The 21,219-nt window shown below is 42.9% G+C and overlaps 1 long non-coding RNA gene across 3 annotated transcripts in view; it reads left to right on the top strand.

Moving 5' to 3' along the window:
• LOC121824701 (uncharacterized) overlaps positions 1-21,219 on the top strand; it is a 71,433-nt gene that overhangs the window by 30,237 nt on the left and 19,977 nt on the right. For 2 of the 3 annotated variants that reach the window (XR_013046676.1, XR_013046677.1), the window contains exons 3-4: positions 60-1,101; positions 1,355-1,448. This is a non-coding gene — a long non-coding RNA (uncharacterized LOC121824701). Of the gene's footprint in view, positions 1-59; positions 1,102-1,354; positions 1,449-11,554; positions 12,694-21,219 lie in introns of those variants that run through there. The other variant, XR_013046678.1, reaches the window with a different exon arrangement.

Here is a 21,219-nt window from a genome sequence, read left to right as displayed (position 1 = left end):
TACACCCTTATTCTAAGCAGTAACTTCTTGTTAAATGTTGGGTTTTCATTTTTTTCCAGACACAAGGAGTTCAGCAGATGGACCATTGGATACTTGTTCTACTTATCAATGGGATGTAACAAGACTAAACACCATCCTAGGCACATGGGGCTCTTCACCAACAAAACCAACAGCCCAGGTCTCAGTATGTAGTGAGAGTGGTTGCTGAGCACACAAGCAGTCATGGGTTCAATTCTGAGTACCACATACATCAGGGTTACTGGCACATGCCTGTAATCCCAGCTCTCTTGGGAGACAGAGGAGCAGAAGTCCAAGGTTATCCTCAGCTACACAGAGAGTTTGAAGGCAGCCTATGTGACAGGCAACTCTGTCTTTAAAGAAATGTACTCATGCAAATATGTAAAATCATGGAGAACTGGGTCAGATGGGCATGAGTACCCTTATCTGAGGTGTCCAAGCATGGCACAGTGACACAGCTCCTCCCTGCCATGCATGAGATACCAGCACAGGTTTCACAACATCTAGGAGAGGGGATATCTGGATAGTGGTCCATAAAGTGAGGCCATCATGTGGTGACTGCTGCGGGTACATTTAGTACCTTGTTTTTAATATCCACTCAATAAGATTATACACTAGAATAATGGACATCATTAAACAATGGCTCTCTTTAACAATGAACTTCAAAGTCACTGAGACATGAATAATCATCTCTGACAAGCTGGTTTCATCTGAGAACTAAGCAGAATGCAGCATTCGCATCCATAACCGACACTGTATTTTAATTCTGTATCTGAGCCTGGTTCTCTGATAGTCATAACATGCAAATAAGCATGGATTTAATCTATTGTATCAATATCAAAACACAATGTTAATTATCAGAAAGACTGCTTTAAGTTTGCACTGTATCAGATGAGGAGCCTAAATTAGTAGCTATCAGTTGATCAAGATGCTCAACATTCCTAATTAGTAGCTATAGTGGATGAAGATGCTCCCCCTTTCTTCTCTAGGTGGAGGTTCCCATCTCCCTGAGAGGTTGTTACCACTCCTTCTTAGTCTACAGAATATACGGAAACTGTCACCTGTTCCTCGGAACCATCCAGGGTGAGAAAACCCCATCCCTGTTCACTGTATTCTTCCAATGAGAAAATCTTCTCAGCTGCCTGGATTTCCTTCTAGAGGCCAAGGTCAAAGCCTTTTCATTTTCTTTTCTTTCTTTCTTCTTTCTTTCTCTGTGTGTGTGTGTGTGTGTGTGTGTGTGTGTGTGTGTGTGTGTGTGTGTTCAGTGTTGTTACATTGTGATTGCAGATTCCCCTCCCTCCCCGCATCCATTCTTTCTCATTTCTCTTCATAACAGTGTAGGCCTCCCATGATATCAACCAGCTGTGGCATATCAAGTTGCATTGAGACTTGGCACCTGCTCTCCTATTGAGGCTGGACAAGGCAACCAGGTAGGAGGATAGGGTTCCAAAAGCAGGCCACAGAGTCAGAGACAGCCCCTCCTCCTACTGTTATGGTCCCACAAGACGACCAAGACACACAATTGTAACATATGAAGAGTGCCTAGGTCAGTCTCTGGTTGCTGGTTCAGTCTCTGTAAGCTACTATGAGCCCGGGTTAGTTGATTTTCTTGTGGTGTCTTCCTTGACTCCTCTAGGTCCCACAATCCTGCCCCCTGCTCTTCTGCAGGATTCCCCAAGCTCAGCCGAATGTCTGGCTGTAGGCCTTGGCATCTGTTTTCCATCAGTTTCTGGGTGAAGCCTCTCTGATGACAATTGGGCTAGGCACCAAACTCTGAGTATAGCACAATATCAATAGAAATCATTTCATTGACTTTTTTCCCAGTTGTGTTTGAGTCTATCCCTGGTCTCTGGACTATGCAGTCTCTGGGTCCTGGCCCTCCAGGCAGTGTCAGGGGTGGGCTCCCTCTCATGGCATGGGTCTCAAGCTGGACCAGTCTTTGGTTGGCCACTCCCACAATTTCTGCACCACCTTTCTCTCAGCACTTTTATGTTTACGGATTATGTATCACAAATTATTTCAATTAATGAACATGCTCCTAAAGTGCAAACATTCTCCAGTCTCATCTCTTTATGCATTAGTTTATTAATCCCCAGTGAAAAACTCTGTAGTTATCCACTGCTTCCTATGCTCTTGGTGACAAGTATGTTAAAGAGAAGTGCCATATGCTTCTCTAAATTGCCTCAGCTCATGAGGTTGGATGTGTTACACATTAATTATTTCAACAAAGCCTGAACTGACAGTCCCTCTGGGGCAGTTTTTTCCTCACATCGTTTTTGTGCCTTCCAATCAGTATGAAAATCTTCAGATATCCCTACTTCAATCACTTTTGAAGTAGAGGGTGGGGTCTTTCCACAGACCACAGCAATGGTCCCATGCCTCTAAGACTTCTCTCCCTGTCTTTCAAGGCTTCGTTGACCCCACACTCACTGTCTTTCTGACCCCTAACACAAATCTTTGCCTATACTCCATAGAAGAGGGCAAATACAACCTACAAATTCCTGCCATGCCTGATGGGCTTTTCCACAATATGGCATTGCTACTGATTGCATCTAAATATGAAGTATGAAGGCTGGAGTTATGACTTACTTGTTAAGAGCCCTGACTGTTCTTCCAGAGAACCAGGTTCCAATCCCAGCACACCCACAGGGGCTCACATTATCCTAGGTACCCCATCCCCTACAGCCAGTGCCACACATACACAATGGGTGATGTCAGGCCATGCTGACTGTCCCCTGCTGTGGATATCGCTCTATATAAATAAAACACTGATGGCCAGTGTCCAGACAGGAAGTATAGGTGGGACAAGGAGAGAGGAGAATTGGGGAAACAGGAAGAAGGAGGGAGAGACACTGCAGCCATCGCCAGGACAAGCAACATGTAAAGACGCCGGTAAGCCACCAGCCACGTGGCAAGTAATAGATTTATAGAAATGGGTTAATTTAAGATATAAGAACAGTTAGCAAGAAGCCTGCCACGGCCATACAGTTTATAAATAATATAAGTGTCTGAGTGATTATTTTATATGTGGATTGTGGGACTGCGGGGCTTGGTGGAACCTGGAGAGAAGCCCTCCAGCAACAGTCCCCTGCCTTCAATCAAAGCACTATTCTCTCTCTCTCTCTCTCTCTCTCTCTCTCTCTCTCTCTCACACACACACACACACACACACACACACACACACTACACTCACACCACAGAATGTATATAAAAACAGGATCCATCCTTCTGCTGCATACAAGAAACACACCTCATCTTCAAAGAAAGACACTAACAGTAAAAGGTTGGGAAAAGACTTTCCAATCAAATGGACTTAAGCAAGCTGCTGCAGCTATTTTAATATCTAATAAGATAGACTTCAAACTAAAAGCAAAATAGATCAGGAAAGACATTACATAGTCATCACATGAAGTCTCAATTCTTAACATTTATGCCCCAAATACAAGGGCACCAACATATGTAAAAGAAACATTACTAAAGCTTACATCTAACACCAAACCCCACAAACTAGTAGTGAGAGACTCCAACAACCCACACTCACCAATGGACAGGTCTGCCAGACAGAAAATTAACAGAGAAATCAGAGATCTAACAGATGTTATGACTAAAATGGACTTAATAGATATCTACAGAACATTCCACCCTAACACAAAGGAATATATGTTCTTCTCAGCATTCTAAGGAACCTTCTATAAAATTGACCAAATACTCAGTCACAAAGCAAATCACAACAGATACAAAAAAGGGAATAACCTGTATTTTATCAGACCACCATGGCTTAAAGTTAGATTTCAACAACAACAAAAATTACAGAAAGCCTACAATTTCATGGAAATTGAATAATGCTCAACTGAATCACCACTGAGTCAAGGAAGAAATAAAGACATTAGAAACTTCCTAGAATGTAATGAAAATAAATGTATAACATACCAAAGCTTATGAGTTATTATGAAAGCAGTACTAAGAGGCAAATTCATAGCACTAAATGTCCACATAAAGAGGATGGAGAAATCTCACAGTATCAATTTAACAGTACAACTGAAAGCTCTAGAAGAAAAAGAAGCAAACTCACCCAGGAAAATAGATGCCAGGAAATAATCAAATTGAGAGCTGAATCAATGAAATAGAAACAAAGAGAACAGAAAAAAGTCAATGCAACAAAGAGTTGGTTCTTTGAGAACATCAACAAGATAAACAATCCCTTAGCCAAACTAATCAAAAGGCAGAGAGAGAATGTCCAAATTAACATAATCAGAAATGAAAAAGGAGACATAACAGACAAAGAGGAAATCCAGAGACTCATCAAGTCATACTTCAAAAACCTGTACTCCACAAAATTGGAAAAATCAAAAAGAAATGGAAAATTTTCTAAATAGGTACAACATAGCAAAATTGAATCAAGAACAGATAAACAATTTAAATAGACCTATAATCCCTAAGGAAATAGAAGCAGTCATTAAAAGTCTCCCAAACAAAAAGAGCCCAGGGCCAGATAATTTCAGCACAGACTTCTGCAAGAATTTCAAAGAAGAGCTCATACCAATACTCTTCAAATTGTTCCACACAATAGAAAGAAAAGGAATATTGCCAAACTTTTTATGAGGCTACAGTTCCCCTAATACCCAAAATACACAAAGATGCAACAAAGAGAGAATTACAGATCAATCTCCCTCATGAACATTGATGCAAAAAGACTCAATAAAATGCTGGCAAACCAAATCCAAGAACACATCAAAACAATTATAACCATGACCAAGGCAGCTTCATCCCAGAGATGCAAGGATGGCTCAACATATAAAAGTCTGTGAATGTAATACACCATATAAACAAACTGAAAGAAAAAAAAAACGCATGGTCATCTCATTAGATGCTGAAAAAGTCTTGACAAAATCCAAACCCCCTTCATGATAAAGGTCTTGGAGAGATCAGGAATACAAGGAACATACCTAAACATAATAAAGACAATTTACAGCACACTGACAGCCAACATTTAATCAAATGGAGAGAAACTCAAAGCAATTCCACTAAAATCAGGAACAAAACAAGGTTGTCCACTCTTTCCATATCTATTCAATATAGTACTCAAAGTTCTAGCTAGAGCAATAAGCCAATGAAAGGAAGGAAGAAGTCAAACTTTTGAAATTTGCAGATATATGATAGTATGCATAAATGACCCCAAAACTTCTACCAGGAAACTCATACAGCTGATAAATACCTTCAGTAATGTGACAGGATAGAAGATTAACTCAAAAAAGTCAATAGCCCTCCTATATACAAATAATAGACTGAGAAAGAAATCAGAAACATCACCCTTTACAATAGCCACAAATAACAAATTATCATGGGTAACTCTAACCAAACAAGCAAAGAACCTATATGACAAGAACTTTAAGTCTTTGAAGAAAGAAATTGAGGATATCTGAAAATGAAAAGATCTCCCATGATGTGGATAGGTAGGATCAAAATAGTAAAAATGGCAATCTTACCAAAAGCAATCTACAGATTCAATGCAATCTCCATCAAAATCCAAACACAATTCTTAGACCTCAAAAGAACAGTATTCAACTATATGAAAAACAAAATCCCAAGATAGCCAAAATAATCCTGTACAATAAAGGAACCTCTGGAGGTATCACCATCCCTGATATCAAGCTCTACTATAGAGCTATAGTCATAAAAACAGCTTGGTATTTACATTAAAACAGACCTGTGGATCAATGGAATCAAATTGAAGACCCTGACATTAATCCACACATTTATGAACACCTGATTTTTGATAAAGATCAAAAAATAATGCAATGGAAAAAAGAAAGCATCTTCAACAAATGTTGCTGGCATAACTGAATGTTGACATGTAGAAGAATGCAAATAGATCCATATCTGTCACCAGGCACAAAACTAAAGTCCAAATGGATCAAAGACCTCGACATAAATCCAGTTACACTTAACCTAATAGAAGAGAAAATGGGATGTAGCCTTGAACACATTGACACAGGAGATCACTTCCTAAACACCAGTAGCACAGACACTGAGAGCAAAAATTAATAAATGGGACCTAATACTGAGCAGCTCCTCCTGTAAGACAAAGGACATGGTAAATAAGACAAAACAGCCTATAGAATATGAAAAGATCTTCACCAACCGCACATCTGGCAGAGGGCTGATCTCCAAAATATATAATGAACTCAAGAAACTAGACATTAAAACACCAAACAATCCAATTAAACAATGGGGTATAAATCTATACAAAAAAATTTTGAACAGAAGAATCTCAAATGGCCAAAAGACATTTAAGGAATTGCTCAACATCCTTAGACATCAGGGAAATGTAAATCAAAATGACTCTGAGATAACCATCTTACACATGTCAGAATGGCTAAGAGCAAAAACACTGATGACAGCTTATGCTGAAGAAGATGTGGAGAAGGGGAACACTTATCCACACTGCTGGTGGGAGTGCAAACTTGTACAGCCACTTTGGAAATCAGTATGGCGGTTCATGAGAAAATTGGGAATCAATATACATCAAGACCCATCAATACCACCCTTGGGGATATACCCAAAGGATGCACAATCATACCACAAGGACACTTCCTCAACTATGTTCATAGCACCATTATTTATTATAGCCAAAACCTAGAAATAACCTATATGCACCTCAACCAAAAAATGGATACAGTAAATGTGGTACATTTACATAATGGAGTATTACTCAGCTGTGAAAAACAATGACATCATAAAATTTGCAGGCAAATAGCTGGAACTAGAAAAAAAATCATCCCGAGTGAGGTAACCCAGACCCAGAAAGACAAACACGGTATGTACTCGCTCTTAAGTGGATATCAGATGTAAAACAAAGGATAACCAGGCTACAATCCACAACCCCAGAGAAGGTAGGTAACAAGGAGGACCCTAAGAGGGACATGCATGGATCATCCTAGGAAGGGGAAATAGTTAAGATCTCCTGTGTAACTGGTAGCCTTGGGGAAGGAGTGATGAGAACATGAGGAAAGGGAATGGTTGAGTTGGGGAAGGGACAGAGGGAGAGCAAGGAAAGAGCTATCTTGATAGAGGAAGCCATTATGGGGTTAGGGAGGAACCTGGTACTAGGGAAATTCCCAGGAATCCACAAGGATAACCCCAGCTAAGACTGAATTGGTCTTCTCCTGTAATCAGATTGATGACTACTCTAATTGTCATCATAGAACCTTCACCAGTACCTGATTAAAGCAGATGCACAGATCCACACCTAAGCACTGGGTGGAGCTCCTGGAGTCCAGTCGAAGAGAGGGAGGAGGTATTATATGAGCAAAGGGGTCAAGATCATGATGGGGAAACCCACAGAGACAGCTGACTAGAGCTAGTCGGAGCTCAAGGACTCTGGACTGACAGCTGGGGAACCTACATGGGACCAAACTAGGCCCTCTGAATGTAGGTGACAGTTGTGTGGCTTGAGCAGTTTGTGGAGCCCCTGACAGTGGGACCAGAATTTATCCCTGGTACATGAACTGGCTTTTTGGAGCACATTCCCTATGAAGGATACCTTTCTCAGTCTTGAAGCAACGGGGAGGGACTTGGTTCTGCCTCAACTTGATGTGCCAGACTTTGTTGACTCCCCATGGGAGGCCTTACCCTCTGAGGGATGGATGGAGTTGGGGGAAGGTAGGGGAGGAACAGGAGGAAGAGAGGGAGGCAGAACTGTGGTTGGTATGTAAAATGAAAAAAATTTAAATTAAAAAAAAAAGTTAGAGCCGGGCGGTGGTGGCGCACGCCTTTAATCCCAGCACTCGGGAGGCAGAGGCAGGTGGATCTTTGTGAGTTCGAGGCCAGCCTGGGCTACCAAGTGAGTTCCAGGAAAGGCGCAAAGCTACACAGAGAAACCCTGTCTCGAAAAACCAAAAAAAAAAAAAAAAAAAAAAGTTAGGTGAAAAGTGATAGAGGATGATAATGGACAACATAGATCTCTGTCTTCATGATACACTCAAGGGTGTGCCACACCTGTATTGAAAGGCAAAACACACATATGCTGGGTTAGGGAAAGTATTAGAACATTATATGAAAACATCTATTTTCACTGAAAGAAAAAAGTTTCAATTCTTATAAATTTCTTTTTTTAAGATTTTTATTATTTATTTATGTATGAGTGTTTTATCTGCATGTACAACTTTATGCCAGAAGAGGGCATCAGATCCCACTAGAGATGGTTGTGAGCCACCATGTGGTTTCTGGGAGCTGAAAGAGCAGGCAGGGCTCTTAACCACTGAGCCATCTCTCCAGCCCCTTATAAAGAAATTTCAAAGTTTACATACACTCATTTACATTACATCACTCTAGTGTATTTGAGACATATTTATCAGTTCTTTTACTTTCAAAGAAAGAAAATAGTTTTGGTTAAACATTTGTTAAATGATTTACTTTGTTTACTAAAGCAGTAAACAGGCACTCACAATATTATTGTCAAAATAACAAAACAATCTTCTTTTGTTGTCTCGTTAGCCCTAATGAGAAACTTTCAAAAATTAAACCATTTCAAAATTTCTGTATTTTAAGTCCTCGATAAAATTCTTAAAAATCTTTATTTTGAGATTATGACATTTATTGTCAATTTTCCCCAACCCCCATGTTGTCTCTAGGAAATAATTCACCAAAAAACTGACATGGTGCTGGAAGTGGTTTGAAATATCCAAGACTTCTCAGTGCATCAACGAGACCCCAAGCGTCACTGAGCATGATTCTTTCTGAGATACAACACTATCCCCAACTGGAATGCAAACTTCACATCTAAGAGTCAAAGACTCTGGGCAGGATAAAGTTTAAGCACTTGTCATCAAATCTCACAGCCTGAGTTCAGTTCCCAGAACCCCCATGGCAGAAGGAGAAAATGGACACTGGCAAGTTGTCCTCTGACCTCCACACATGTGCCCTGGCATGAGTGTACTCATAAATGCGTAAGCCCACAAAAATTTAAATTAAAAAAAAAATCCCTGAAGTGTAGAAATAAAATCCCCATGAACATAATTGCATAGTCTAATAAATATGGAAGCACTGAATAAAACAATGAAAGAAAAATTTTCACACCAAAGTCATACAGGATGAATGAAAATTCCTTTCCAGTGAATCTTGAAAACCTTTGCATGTGTGTATACATCTATTGTTTATACATTAAACCACAATCTGTCATCCTGTGGCCTATAAATCGAATGTTTTACTTAGTTTGTTTATAAGAGCTTGTCCTTAATACCCAGTTTTATAAATTGTTTGAATAAATAACCACCTCATAGACCTCTCATTTCTCTGCTTTGTAAAAGATTACTATTGACTCTATTACTTGAACTCTGTGATTAAAGTGTTCTCAGATGTAAGGGAAGTCTGTGCACATGCGTTTCAGACAAGGTCTGTACTGAGCATGGCCTGACAACGCATGTGTCTGGCATAGAGTGTGCTGCAGTGCCTGATTCATAGCCTGCTCCAGTCTTGTTGGTGTATAGATTTGAAATTCATAGAAAAGTTGAAAAGAGCAACAAATGTCTTTCAAAGAGAAGACATTCATTTCTAAGAAAAATCTTTACATACATTTGTTGGGTTTTATTTGTATTTCATTTTTCCTTTTACCTGCTTTTAAAATCGGTTATTTTTTATTTAACATGAAAGTATTTTCACATAAAAATATGCTTATAAAACTCCCTGCCGAGCTGGGCGGTGGTGGCGCACGCCTTTAATCCCAGCACTTGGGAGGCAGAGACAGGCGGATCTTTGTGAGTTCGAGGCCAGCCTGGGCTACCAAGTGAGCTCCAGGAAAGGCGCAAAGCTACACAGAGAAACCCTGTCTCGAAAAACCAAAAAAAAAAAAAAAAAAAAAAAAAACTCCCTGCCATTGGTTGACTTTCCATTTCATTGACAAATACATTGCACAGACTTCCATGGAGCACTAGAAGAGTCAAATGCTGAGGGACAGTCCCCCTCATCTCAAAGACAAGGCCACTTCTTTACCCTCCAGCAGCCTGTAAGGAGAAGGGCTGGGAGAGCGCCCAACCCTGAGACCTGTGTTACTTCCACCATGTTACACCTTACTCTTCTCATACTTTAAACAGTGGTTCTCAACTTTCCTAATGCTGTGACTATTTAATACAGTTCTTCATGTTGTGGTGATCCCCAAACATAAAATTACTTTTGTTGCTACTTCATATCTGTAAGTTTGCTACTGCTATGAATCATAATCAAATATTTTTGGAGACAGACATTTGCTAAAGGGGTCACAACCTACAGGTTCCAGAACACCTGCTCTATGGACTGATGGGGAGAAATGAGGTGCGTGGGACTATGGATTATCCTGACCCTACACAGCCTGTCAGCCACAAAAGCAAGACATTCCTGGCTGTTTTCAGCCCCTTCTCCCTGGCCTTCCCTGCCTGACACTCAGCAGCAGGTCCTCCCTCAAAGGTGACTAATCAATTCAAATGTCTGTAAACACCTTTACCATAAGGATTCATCCTTTCCTATGAAGCCATAGGTCTTTTTCCTATCACTGTATGAGAGTTCCTTGTAATTAACAAAGTCAAGAATTTATTAGTACATATATATTTTTATAGTTTGACATGAACACTTTGCTATAGAATTTCTCTTCTGAAATGAAAATGTGTAAATGTCTACATGGTCTGAGTTGTTAGTATTTTCTGTGTAGTTTCTGAGATTTCTATTCTTCTTGGCAAGGGTTTCTTTGTTCTTAGAGAGATAAATTAACTGAGGAATTTTTCTTTAACCTGTGAATTTGGTTACGTTTCAGTCATTGACTATCAGGAATTCATCTTAGTGGAATAATGAAGCCTTCACTGTTCTGTGTTGAGATGTTAGCCGTGAGTGCCTGCATTTCAGTCTTGATGCTCACACTAATTTCAGAAGCTTCTTTCTTATACTCACTGTGTGTGTGTGTGTGTGTGTGTGTGTGTGTGTGTGTGTGTGTGTGTGTGTGTGTGTGTGTGTGTGTGTGTATTTGTGTGTGGAGGCAGTTGTGCATGCCTATTGGTGTTTATGTGGATTTGTCTACACGTGTACAACTTTGGGTGTCATTCTTCAGGTGCCAGCCTCCTTGATTTTTCTTCTTTACCCTAACCCTAACCCTAACCTCCCTCCTTGATTTTTTTTTTTTAGGATTATCCTATACACCTAGAAATTCACACACAGAGATACATGTTTGGGGTTGTGTGTGCTACTGTGTGCAGTGCAGGACAGGGGATAATTTGTGAAAGTCAGTTCTCTCCTTCAACCATGTGAATTCTTGGGGATTGAACTCAGACCATCAAGCTGGGTAGCAAGCACCTTCAGCTGCATAACTAATCTACTAACCCTGGCTGGCCTGGGATTCTTTATATAGAACAGTTTGCTCCAAAACTCGGAGATCCACCTGTCTCTTCTTCCTGACTGCTGGAATTACAGGTGGGAACTGCCTTGCCAGGCTACAAGTTCTATGAAGGATTAATGGTAAATTCCTCCAAACATTAAGGGAAGAAATTGTAACAATTCCTCCTTTTCATTTCAGCAGTGTCGGGGACTGAACCTAGTAAATTCTCCTTGTGTGGAAGTCAAGAGTTCTGTGTTCCTGCCCTACAATCACATTGGAGTACAAAAATCTGATGGAACAATTCCTACCCCATCCTATGAAGCCAGCATTTCACAAATACTCAAATAAGCAAACAGCAGAAACCACAAGCCTGTGTCTGTCATGAACACAAATGCAGAGCATAACAACACAGAAGTGCATAACCCAGGTGTGGCTGGGCAAGCCAGTCATGACAAGACTTCGGAGGCAGAGGGAGAAGGTCAAGAGTTCAAGACTAGCCTGAGCTTAATAGTGAGCCCCAGGACAGCCAGGACACACATAATTGATCTCCCAAAGGAACAAAACACTAAATCACATTAACTCCAGCAGTAAAAAGGGATTGCATACCTGTGGCTCCAGGACTGCACAAGTAGTACCCGATAGCCAGGTTTTTCCACCTGTCTTCACCAAGGCCCAAGACTTCAAGGGAGTTCTGGTGCCTGGAGGGGCAGACACCAAAAGATGGGTATGAGCATGGAATAGGAGAGAGAACATTGTCCTGCTGGAGACCCTGGCCATGCTATGTGCCTTAAGAGACTAGAGCAGATGGATTAGACTAGACTAGATGGATTACAGGTACATAAACACAAAAACTAGGCAGATAAACTCATGCATTGAAAAAAATCAACATAGACAGATGCATTCAAATTGAAAAACAGAACTCCACTCTTGGAAATAATTATCACAGGATTCAGTGGTCTTCAGGAATACTAAGCAGCATAAGAAACACATTTACCATGATCTGACAGCATTTTAATAATTTCCACATTTGCTATGTGTTGCCTACATCATTTATGTCTATTTAGAGAGTAAATCCTCTAGGAAAAAATAATCCTAAACCATTTCTAATATGAACAAGATTTAATAACACCATGGTTTTAAAAAATCAGATAAATCACACCAAACCATCCTAGTATTCTTCCATCACTCTGGCCCCACAAAGCCTTCCTCCAGGGTCTCTGTCCCTCTGTCCATCTGTCCCTATAGGCTAGCCCTCAGGTTCAGGCTTTCTTGGATGCATACCAGGCCTGGGGTAGGCTGGATGAGTGGAAGCAGAATCCTCACCTCCCTAGGCTCCACTGTAGGTGCAGACAGGTTGAAAGAAGGGTCCATGGCTCAGCCACACAAACCGCCACACGACTTCCACGAAGTCAGGAGAGGCCAGAGCCTGGAAACTCAGCTCCATTTAAACTACTGCTCCAACAGAGCAGGTGGGCCACATCACGGCCTGAAACCCTGGGCCTCGTGCCCTTCAAGGAACCACACCTGCTACCTCTGCCAGCCATGGCCCTGGCATTCGGACACACCCCTGAAACAACCCCTCCTCAGGTGACCAGATAATGCCCAAAATTGGAAGGAAAGCTTGGCCCACCTGGATTCCTACACCAATTCTTGGAGGGGGGTGGACTTCACCCTCAGCTAAAACCTCAAACCAGGTGGATCCTTTCTCCAGATCCCGGGATCTCAGCTAACACAGGTGTGTGGCACTTTTTCTTAGCATGCAGATCACCAAGGCCTTGGGAATCAACTAAATGACTCCAAGTTTATTTCTGCTGTGGTGATTCACTAAGTAATTCATGTAGATGTGAGAGTAAAGAATTATAATAGTGTTTATTTCAATTATTTGTAATTAATAATCTCTAAACATTGAAAGTTAATGAATAAAATTATGCATTATCTGGTTTTTTGTGCGACGTTAAACAGGATAAGGGCTGATATGATGACGTGCAGACCCTGACTTTAATGTGTGTACTGGGTAGTTTTTTGTCAGCCTGGCACAAACTAGAGTCACCTGGAAGGAGAAACCTCAGTTGAGGAATTGTATCTATCAGACTGGCCTGTGGAGCAATTCCTTAATTTATGGTTGAGTGTGAGGGACCTGGTCACTGTGGGTGTGACTCTAAGCAGGAGGTCCAGTCTCTATAAAGCAGGGTGAGCCAATATGGAAAGCAGGTCAATAAGCAGTGTAGCCCTGTGATCTCTGCTTTAGGTCAAGACTGGACTTCCGCTTCATGATGGACTAGAACCTGTGAATGAAAGAAGCTCTTTCCTCCCCTTCCTTGCTTTTGGTCAGTGTTTTCTCATGGCAGCAGAGTAGCAAATTAATCTACGTATCTGGACTCAGGTGTGTTCTTTTGTTGATGCTGTGAGAATTTCCAATCCTACTGTCCAAGCTTCTCGGGCATCTGTGGTTATCTTTTTAAGCGATAAGCCTCCCTGAGGGTTGAGACATGGGGTGGGAATTGTCAATTTGTGAGTGCCACAGCCAAAGTGGGAGGAGCCCAGGAGGGAGTCCACATGGCAGTGTGTCTACTAACCCAGCAAAGAAGTCTAGCACAGGAAAAGGTAAGCCATTTACCAAAGGCTTCTCCACAAGAACCCATAGTTAACAAGGGATATATGCCAGGGCTGGCCTCCATAGCGTTCTTTTTAGAATGGAGTTTTGTGCCAAAACCCCACACAAAGTGGCCCATGAATGAGAAGCCCCTGTGGGCCAGTCTACATAAACATAGAAAAGGAGTACACATTCACCTTTCTTTCCCTTCAATGTCAGGTCCAAGGGAGATGTTTCCTCACACTGGGGCAGAGGTGAATCTCCTCCTCCCCCTCCTCCCCTCCCTGCTGTTGCATTTGCAGCCTGCCTATGTCCCTTTGTCCATCTCATCACAGGAGACACAGTCCCACTGCATGCTGGTTCAGTCTCGCTGCTGGTGAAGGACCCTTACTGTGGGGTGTTTATCAGATCTATATTTGTCTCCTAACAGGAAAGTGACAGCAGGCTGGAAGGAAATGGGTATCAGTGTGGATGGAATGCTGGGATGTTGCTCCACTTTGGAAGGTGGGTTTTGCTGGCCTGTCCTGGAGCACAGTGGGCACATGACTTAGGCAGCAGTCTTGGAACTACATTTTATCCAGATCCCACATCAGGGGTGAGGCTTAGACAGAGCAACAATGACCACAGAGCTAGGGCATTCAGCCAGGTTGTCTGCTGGGATGTCCTCTTGTGAAAGTTGCCTTTAGGGTTGTCATGGAAACTCTCCAAGATCACTGCTCTCTGCCATTAAGAGTGGACACTCAGAAGGGAGTGAATGCCAGGGCTCATTTGTAGGTCTCACATGGCTGAGGGCAGCACTGAAGTCACTAAGCTTGGTCCTGTGGTAGGAAAGAACTTTCTGAGATCTGGTCTAGGCTAAACACTGGTCTACAGACAAATAAGCATGATGCCATCAAAGGCAGCCTTTTCCAATTCCAGGGAAGGTGGTTACTGAGCTCATGATGCAGAGGCGCAAAGGTGTAGTGGGAGACAGCTGAGGCATGGATTCAGAGGGATCTTGGGATAAATTGGGGCTAGTAGCACATCTCTCCCCTCTGATCCTCTGTCCCCAAACCAATATGGAGTAACAGGTTGTGGAGAAGAGCGTGAACATCCTCTTACACCTGTATGGGAGGACAGGCACTCTGCCAGTGGCCAGCTGCTTAGCCTACAATGGGCTGAAGAACCATGAGCACAAGGGTGCATAGAACCTTGCAAGGAAAACCTGCTGCTTGAATGTCTAAGGTCTTGTAATAAAAACCTGGAGCCAGATTTTGGGGTAAATGCTGAAAGATTAGAGAGACAAAGGAACAAGCCACTGCCATGTCTTACCTCACTAACTCTGTGAATTCTCTGTTTGAAAGCCTCTGAGTCTTCAGAAAAAACTCTCTAGCCGAAAAGGCTGCAGTCAAAAAACCTTCAGCCAAAAGGGCCTTAGTTCCTGTCTCCTCACACCTTATATACATTTCTCCACCCAGCCATATTACTTCCTACTAGTGCTGGGATTAAATGTGTGTGGTTCCCAAGTACTGGGATTAAAGGTATATGTCACCACTGTTGGCTCTGTTTCTCTCCTAGACTGAGTCAATCTCATGTAGTCCAGGGTGGCTTTGAACTCACAGAGATCCAAACAGATCTCTGCCTCTCGAGTGCTAGGATTAATGATACGTGCCACCACTCCCTGGCATCTATGTTTAATCTAGTGGCTTGTTCACAGCTAGTTCATCAGTACTGATATGTACCCCTCGCCTATAGTCAAATGCAGGCACATAGCCACACACTCACAAGCACACACAGTCACACACGTTTGTATGAACCCATGCATGTTCTCATAAACTCTCAGCTAGCTGTCATGTCCTTCAAGGTTTCCCCCATACAGCCAAAGCCCTATTTATACACAGCCATCTATGTGCTGTTCCTTCTAGGAGTCCATACTCTACCTACAGAAGCACACACCAACACACACATACAGATGAGAGAGACAGAGAGACAGAGACAGAGAGAGACAGAGACAGAGTGACAGAGAGAGAGATAGACAGAGACAGAGAGAGACAGAGTGACAGAGAGTGACAGAGAGAGACAGAGAGAGAACCATGTCAAGATCTGCTATCCCACTTGATTAGAGCCCCGACTATCTACTTAGGTCCTGCCTCCTCTCCTATATCCAAAGGCCAAATGCACTTATACAGCTAGCTGACCAGTATTCCACCCCTACCCTATAATCAAATGCTAGGTACATAGTCACACACTCAGAAACACACTCAGGCATGTACGCTCCCACAAACCCGTGCACATACTCAAAGAACTCTTAGCTACCTATCAAGTCCTAGAAGGTAGCCACCATACAATGAAAGCCCCACATATACTTCTAGGTGTTTTGTCCTGTGATCCCCCATACAGCCAAATCCAAAGCCCTATTTACACGCAGCCAACTAGGTTCTTCTCCTGCTAGGTGTTCTTTTCCTACAGGCTCTCTCTCTCTCTCTCTCTCTCTCTCTCTCTCTCTCTCTCTCTCTCTCTCTCTCTCTCTCTCCTCTCTCTCTCTCTCTCTCTCCTTCCCCTCATGCATATGCACACATAGACACTCAACTGTTTACAAGCATACATCTAACCCTATATCATGCTAGGTATACCCAACACTGGGGCCAAAGACTCCTAAATACATGCTATGTGACTGAGTAGTCCTCAAGGCATTTCGTCCACTACAGGCAAAGCTCCCTTTACACATATCTGGTAGTCTGGTCTGGTCTGGTCTTGCTACACTCATCCACATGGACAGACAGACAGACAGACACAGACACAGACACACACACACACACACACACACACACACACACATTCTTTGTACATAGGTACATCTAAGCCCATGTACTACCAGGTATACCCTTGCCTAGAACCAAAGACTCCCAAATTCATGCTATCTGACTGCTCCTTCAAAGTATTGCCTCCATTACAGGCAAAGCTCCCACCCTACATGAATCTATATGTCTGGTACTGTTACATAACCCCTCCTCCACAAGTATACACACACACACACACACACACACACACACGTATATATATTATTCATATATTATTGCATCTTGGTGGCATGCCCACTTAGATTTTCAACTGCTTTAGATTCAAAGCATTCAAACAGGGATGTGTCAGCTTCTGTTAGGTCCACCCTTCCCTGTAGCCAATATTCCTCTTACACAGCTGGCCATCATGTCCTCCTAGAGATCCACTGCCATACAGCTAAATCCCACGCACAGGGCTAGGTGTCATATCCTGCTAGGAACCCTCTCACCTACAGGCAAACACCCCCAGTACAGCTCCCCATATTCATATAAGGCAAATGTCAGGTTCTGGTGTTTGTCTCTACCCTTACAACCAAAGTTCCAAAAACACAAACATGGTTAGGTTTGAAGATCTCCTAGGTATGTCCTCCCCGACACCAAAACTCCAAACTCACACATACAAACATATAAAGACACAAACATACAAATACATGCATGTGCACATGCACATATGCAAACAAGCATGCATGCAGGTCAGAAGGAACCCTCATTAGGCTGTGAGGTCCCATTAGTTTTTCCCTAGCCCTATGGATAGAGCTTTGGATTTAGGAGAGGGGTACCTAGTAGGACCTGGCACCTACCTCTGGGTGTGTATGACATTGCTATATATAAAGGAAATTTCTAGCAGGACCTGACAAGTAGCCATGTACGTGTATATGGCATGGCTATAGGGTGGGACTACATTGCTACTCCTGACACCTAGCTCTGTGTGGACAGCTAGGGCTGTAAAAGAGTAAGAAGTCCATCAGGACATGACACCTCAGTGTGTGTGTGTGTGTGTGTGTGTGTGTGTGTGTGTGTGTGTGTGTGTGTGTAAGAGGGTGATTTAGTTATGGTAAGTTGATACCAAGTAGGTCTTGACACCTACCTTACAGCCAATGACCCTCATACACATATATGGCTCACTATCAGGTCCTGCTGCATAGCCCGGCCCTTACAGCCTAGTCAAACCTACACATATCTCAGAACCTGCTAGGTATATCCCCGTATAGTCAATGGACCCGTATATGGCTAGAGTATCATGTCCTCTCCAGTAAAACCTCCCCTAAAGCAAAGCTTAAAGCACACATTCATGGCTAAGTGTCATATCATGCTAGGTAGGTACCTCATCCCCTACAGCCAATGCCACACATACACACAGGGATGCTGTTGAGTCATGCTGACTCTCTCCTGCCTTACACTGAAAAGGTTTCTCTGTCTCTGTCTCTCTGTCTCTCTCTGTCTCTGTCTCTCTATCTCTCTGTCTCTCTCTGTCTCTGTCTCTCTCTCTCTCTCACACACACACACACACACACACACACACACAGTCTATATACAGGCCATGCTCTAGCAATCCCTTATACACATATACAACTATGTGTCTGTTCCTTCTACACATTTTTCCCCACAGCAAAAGCCCCACATACACACACAGGGCTAGGTTTCAACTCTTGCTAGGTTCATTCTCTCCTGGGGGACCTCAGGAGGATCCCTAGGAGGATACAATATAGAGATATGTAATAGGAATATACATACAGTGAAAGCTGGACATAAGCATCTAGGTGTCAGGTACCATTGGTATCCCCTCCCCGTCTGTTCCCATGTGTTTTATACTCCCTTCAGAAGTTTGGGAGCCAGAAACAGCCAATGGAGACGACCTTTGGCATTTGTCTTTCCGGATCTGGAATCTCTCACTTGATATAATCTTTTACACATCCATCCATTTACACAGAAAGATGGCGCAAAACCAAAGGGGCTTACTGTGCTGAGTATCTGAAACTAAGCCTCTGATTATGCAGTTGCATTCAGATTACAAGACCATTTCTTTATTAATGACTAACGCAGGAGAACTAGGCCCACCATGGTTGCTCTCCTGTAATTCACCACTATAATGTCAACCTAAAAGCCTTGACCCTGTCAGTAGTAATGGTGAGCTCAGTCTGGAAAAAGCAAAACTGCTATAGAAATTGAGGGCTGAAGTGAAATTCCATGAGAAGCCCACATACATTCTGCAGGAAGCAGCTAATGTACCTGTATCCATTACCATGGGAAGCTCAAAGTTTCTCCAGTCTATCATTGTAAGTTTTTCTGTTACATTTATTAATGTTATTGAAAGGACCAGGGTCCATGAAAGAGATTTGATGTGGAATATCACTACTGCCACACAGGTTTGAATACTTGGTCCCCAGCAGGCTGTGCTGTCAGGGATACTGTGCAATCCTTGCACATAGGACCTACCAGAAAAACTTTGGTGTTTGGAGGAACAGGAGGTGAAAACACTATATAACAACTGCATCACACTCCTGATGTCCACCCCACAAGTTTTCCTGTTATGCTGCCTTAGACCCATGTACATCTGAGGTTAAAGAAGCTCCTCTCTCATAAGTAGATTGTTTAAAGCTATTTGATCACAGGCATGAGAAGAATTAGTATAGTTGTTCAGGATAGAAACTGAGGGGGCAACAACAACAACAACAAAAATCTGTGGGGTGTCCTGAGCTGTGATTGGCCCATTGCATATGATGTCACAAGGACTCATTATGAGGTAAGCTGGATACCAGTCCATAAAAGGCGCTATCTGGTATTGGTGAAATTATTAAGGCCACTCCACTTAGTTAAAAGGAAGATTTATTTAGTGGGCAACTTACAAAAAGGGAAAGGTAGGTCACAGGGTCTGGGGAAGGTGTATCGCAATCCAGCAGTGTTCTCTGGAGCTCTGCTCGGTCCACCTCCACCGTTCAGGGTCCCAGCACAGAGAGAGAGCTCACCCATCCAGCTCTCGGGTTTCCAGGCGCCTCCCCTGGCCCCACCTTGTAGGTGTGACAGTTGCCAGAGTCTCAATGGGGGTTGGAACTTCCAGATCCAAGCTGGAATGGCTACCCACTACAATCTAGGGCTGGATTTTGTCCTTCTACTACAAAGACGTTGTTTGGTGGGTGAGAGACTCAGTCCTTTCTCATAGACTTGGACTTTTACAAAGGGTTGGATTTTGAAAAAGTGAGATTCCCTGGTTTTCTGTTTTGCTTTTGGTGTTTAGCATTTTTTGATTGATTTTTTTTATATGTATTTCTTTTTTGTTGTTGTTCTTTTCTTTTTTCATTTTTTTAAATTTATTTATTAAATTTAATTTTACATATCAGCCACGGATTCCCTTGTTCTCCCCCCTCCCACCCCACCCCACCCCACCCCACCCCTGCCTTCCACCCAGCCCACCCCCCATTCCCGTGTCCTCCAGGGCAAAGACTCCCCCGAGGATTGAGTTCAACCTGATAGATTCAGTCCAGGCAGGTCCAGTCCCCTCCTCCCAGGCTGAGCCAAATATCCCTGTATAAGCCCCAGGTTTCAAACAGCTAGCACATGCACTGAACACAGGTCCCAGTCCCACTGTCTGGATGCCTCCCAAGCAGATCAAGCTAATCAACTGTCTTATTTATCCAGAGGGCCTGATACAGTTGGGGGCTCCTCAGCTATTGGTTCATAGTTGATGTGTTTCCTTTCATTTGTATATTTGTCCCTGTGCTTTAGCCAACCTTGGTCTCAACAATTCTCGCTCATATAAACCCTCCTTTTTCTTGCTAATTGGACTCCTGGAGCTCCACCTGGGACCTGATCTTGGGTCTCTGTATCCGGTTCCCTCAGTCATTGGATGGGGTTTCTAGCACGACAACTGGGATGTTTGGCCAGGTGGCCTTCGAATACTTCAGAGATCTATTCAGAACGCCTGATCCAGTTGGGGACCCCTCAGCCTTTGGTTCATAGTTCATGTGTTTCCATTCGTTTGGCTATTTGTCCCTATGCTTTATCCAACCTTGGTTTCAACAATTCTCACTCATATAAACCCTTCTCTTTCTCGCTAATTGGACTCCCGGAGCTCTACCTGGTGCCTAGCCATGGATCTCTGCATCCAGATTCCTCAGTCCTTGGATGGGGTTTCTGGCATGACTATTAGGGTGTTTGGCCATCCCATCACCAGAGTAGGTCAGTTCCGGCCGTCTATTGTGGAGGTATCTTTGTGGATTTCTGTGGGCGTATCTTTGTGGATTTCTGTGGGCCTCTCTAGCACTTTGTTTCTTCCTTTTCTCATGTGGTTTTCATTTACCATGGTCTCCTATTCCTTGTTCTCCCTCACTGTTTTTGATCCAGCTAGGATATCCCACTCCCACAGGCTCTCTTTCCCTCGACCCTCACCCTTCATTACTCCCACTCATGTCCAGGTTGTTCATATAGATCTCAGCCATTTCTCCGTCATTGGG

The sequence above is a fragment of the Peromyscus maniculatus genome, chromosome 21 (assembly GCF_049852395.1).
Source record: "Peromyscus maniculatus bairdii isolate BWxNUB_F1_BW_parent chromosome 21, HU_Pman_BW_mat_3.1, whole genome shotgun sequence".
NCBI classification, from domain to species: Eukaryota; Metazoa; Chordata; class Mammalia; order Rodentia; family Cricetidae; genus Peromyscus; species Peromyscus maniculatus.
The sequence above is the reverse complement of the archived record's forward strand: the minus strand, read 5'-3'. Positions and strand labels throughout refer to the sequence as shown.